Below are 3,369 nucleotides of genomic sequence, written 5' to 3' on the forward strand. Positions count from 1 at the left end.
ACACGCCGCATACAAAGATCTCTTAGCACGGAGGGAGAGCCCTCTCAACGTCAGAAGAGGCAACAGCTCCCCGAACTTCCTCTAACCACTCCTTACCCTAGGGACAGAGCTAGCTCCAGCTCCACCTCCAGCACATAACATGTCCCCAAACAACAAAGCTCTTCCACATACTCAAGAGACTCCCCAGTTAGATAAATCTTTTGGCACCTACAATCTCTACATGCTCATGAAATCAGCATGATTGGACTGAGCTGGATTGTGTTTTGTATTGGTTTGACTTGGACCGGGTTGGTTTCGATTGTTTCGGGTTGGTTCGGGTTGGTTCGGGCTGGTTTGGGTTGGTATGGGTTGGTATGGGTTGGTATGGGTTGGTTTGGGTTGGTATGGGTTGGTATGGCTTGGTTTGGGTTGGTATGGCTTGGTTTGGGTTGGTATGGCTTGGTTTGGGTTGGTATGGCTTGGTTTGGGTTGGTATGGTTTGGTTTGGGTTGGTTTGAGTTAGTTTGGGTTTGTTTGGGTTGGTTTGGATTGGTTTGAATTAGTTTGGGTTGGTATGGCTTGCTATGGCTTGGTCTGGGTTGATCTGAGTTGGTTTGGCTTGGTATGGCTTGTTTGGGTTGGTCTGGGTTGGTCTGGCTTTGTATGGCTTGGTCTGGCTTGGTCTGGCTTGGTCTGGCTTGGTCTGGCTTGGTATGACTTGTTTGGGTTGGTTTGGGATGGTTTGGGTTGGTATGGGCTGGTTTGGGCTGGTATGGGTTGGTTTGGCTTGAGTTGGTCTGGGATGGTCTGGGTTGGTTTGGGTTGGTTTGGCTTGGTATGGCTTGGTATGGCTTGGTATGGCTTCGTTTGGGTTGGTATGACTTCGTTTGGGTTGGTATGGCTTCGTTTGGGTTGGTATGGCTTCGTTTGGGTTGGTTTGAGTTGGTATGGCTTGATTTGGGTTCGTTTGGGTTCGTTTGGTTTGGGGTCAAAGTTCAGGGAGTGGCTTGTCTCACGAAATTCCTGGTCAGCCTACAACTAGGCAAATGCAGAGAGAGAGAGAGAGAGAGTGTGTCTCTGTCTGTCTGTCTGTCTGTGTGTCTGTGATGGTGCGTTTGTGCGTTTGCGTGTTTGTGAGTTTGTGTGTGTGGGGGTGGGGGGGTGCGCCCTTGTGCTTGCGCGTGAGCGTGTGTGCAAGTCTTGCAGTTCAAAATGATCTTATACAACTCAGGAAACACTTTATTCCACTGTATTTCTTGACTTATATACACAATAATAATAAGTCATAATTGTCGTCGACTATACAACAAAAATATTAATAAATCCCGGTACTAATCTAATATTCTCACCAACAATAGTCTATAATTACCTCAAATACTGTACATCAGTAATGATAAACCAAGGTCATTATGTAAAAATAATAATAATAATAATAATGCGATGATTTTGTAACCCCTTTTGGCTCGGTTGATGGCCAAGTGTAGATAAAATGAGGCTTCAATTTGTCTAGTAACCAAGGAGACTCAGTACTGCCTCATAACCAAGGCTCACAAATTCATAGAAGCTTATGTCTCGATATTCAGTTCTGGGAGTGACCTAGTTCCATCGGATGAAGGCAAAGGGATGATAGTAACCAAGGAGACTCACTCCCACCTCCTCCACAGGCCTCACCAAGTTCACGCAACCTAAGGACTCACTATTCAGATTCCGGGAGTAACCTAGTTCCGTCAGATGAAACGAAGGACTGTAAGGGCAACGAACTATGCCTGACAGACGTATCCTTTTCCACGGTCGTCAGGTGCCACGCCCGCCAGCAGGTATGTATCGGACCGCCGCACCACCAACACCTTTCCGTCGCCGCCCGTGTAGTGAGGCTCGCCCGCCAGCCACCTGGGGAGAGGATGGCAAGGTTAGGCTGGTTGGTTTATGTGGATGTGTTTGGTGTGTGTGGTGCGTGGATGTGTTTGGTGTGTGGATTTATTGAGACTGACGAATTTTTATGGAGATGCATACATACAAACGTGCGCGCGCTCACTAGCGCGCTCACTAGCACGCACACGCACACGCACACGCACAAGCACGCACGCATATATTATTATTATTATTATTATTATTATTATTATTATTATTATTATTATTATCATCATCATTACTGCTACTCCAACTACTACTATTGCTATTTTAGTAATCATCATCATCATCCTTTAAAACCCCCCCAGCAACACTCACAGCTCTGAATTGAGACTGATTCTGGGTCCTGTCAGCCATTTCCACCCCAGCCTCGTCTCCTCCGCCCCCACCCACAGCGTATACGTCACCAGGCCTGTGGGAAAGTGAGAAAGTGAGAAAGTGAGTGAGTGAGTGAGTGAGTGAGGGAGGGAGGGAGGGAGGGAGTGAGAGGGAGGGAGTGAGGGAGAGCGAGGGAAGGAGGGAGTGAATGAAAGAGTGAGGGAGTGATTGAGAGAGGATGCTGATTAATTGATATGGACAGGAAGGTGCAGATAGCAAAACTCTAATAGAAAAAATGAAGACAAATAACAGGGACAGAAAAAATTACAGAAAAATGAAGAGAAAATGCAAATAAATAATACGGAAAGAAAAATGCAGATAGAAAAACGGATAGAAAAATGCAGTTCAGAAAATCAATGTTTCTTGGAGATGATTAAGTTGTTGTTGTTGTTGTTCTTGCTTAACCTTAGTCTGACCGGCCGAGCTGACCCGTCGATCACAGGTAAGCAACTCCTTCCACGGGGGCTGCTCTACAGGTACAGAGCAGCACATACACCGTGTAGGGATCCGGCGCCCCCTTGTGGTTGACAGCGCCCAACCAGGGTCACACCAGGGTCCTTCCCACGGCGAGGTGCAGGGAAGTATGAGGAGATTAGGCTCTTGGGTGGACGCCGCAACTGCTTCGGTCCATCCAGGGAGCATACTACAAAGGCTCCACGACACTGATTTCACGAGCCGTCCCTTGAACACAAAAAAATCACCAGCAGAGATAAAATGGTGCAATATATGGACTACCCTATGTATTACCATTCTTATCAGTCCAGGAGGCGAGGTGCTGAAGGAGGGCTGCTGTGGGGAGCTCGGCGAGGTCAGCACCAAGGAGCTGACACTCAGAGCGGGCCTGTGGGGAAAATGAATGTAGTAGTAGTAGTAGTAGTAGTGGTGGTGGTGGTGGTGGTGGTGGTGGTGGTAGTTGTGGTCGTAGGAAATTTGCTTGTGAAGTAATTGATACCTACGACAAACGTAAAATAATAATAATAATAATAATAAATAATAATAATAATAATAAATAAATAAAGCACAGATAAAACTCAAGAAACACTGAACGTGCAGTCTTTGGCAGCTGACAAATACAAACAAACCAAGAACCAAGCAAGACAA

General features: G+C 46.5%; 1 long non-coding RNA gene across 1 annotated transcript in view; it reads right to left on the reverse strand.

The window, feature by feature from the left end:
- Positions 1–1,309: 1,309 nt before the first annotated feature.
- Positions 1,310–3,369, reverse strand: part of LOC145394950 (uncharacterized) — a 2,423-nt gene continuing 363 nt past the window's right edge. The window contains exons 2-4 of the long non-coding RNA XR_013896522.1: positions 3,016–3,109; positions 2,209–2,302; positions 1,310–1,869 (exon numbers count right to left, since the gene is read on the reverse strand). This is a non-coding gene — a long non-coding RNA (uncharacterized LOC145394950). The remainder of the gene's footprint in view (positions 1,870–2,208; positions 2,303–3,015; positions 3,110–3,369) is intronic.

Source organism: Coenobita brevimanus, chromosome 29 (genome assembly GCF_032717465.1).
Source record: "Coenobita brevimanus isolate Jiangsu-jjx chromosome 29, ASM3271746v2, whole genome shotgun sequence".
NCBI classification, from domain to species: domain Eukaryota; kingdom Metazoa; phylum Arthropoda; class Malacostraca; order Decapoda; family Coenobitidae; genus Coenobita; species Coenobita brevimanus.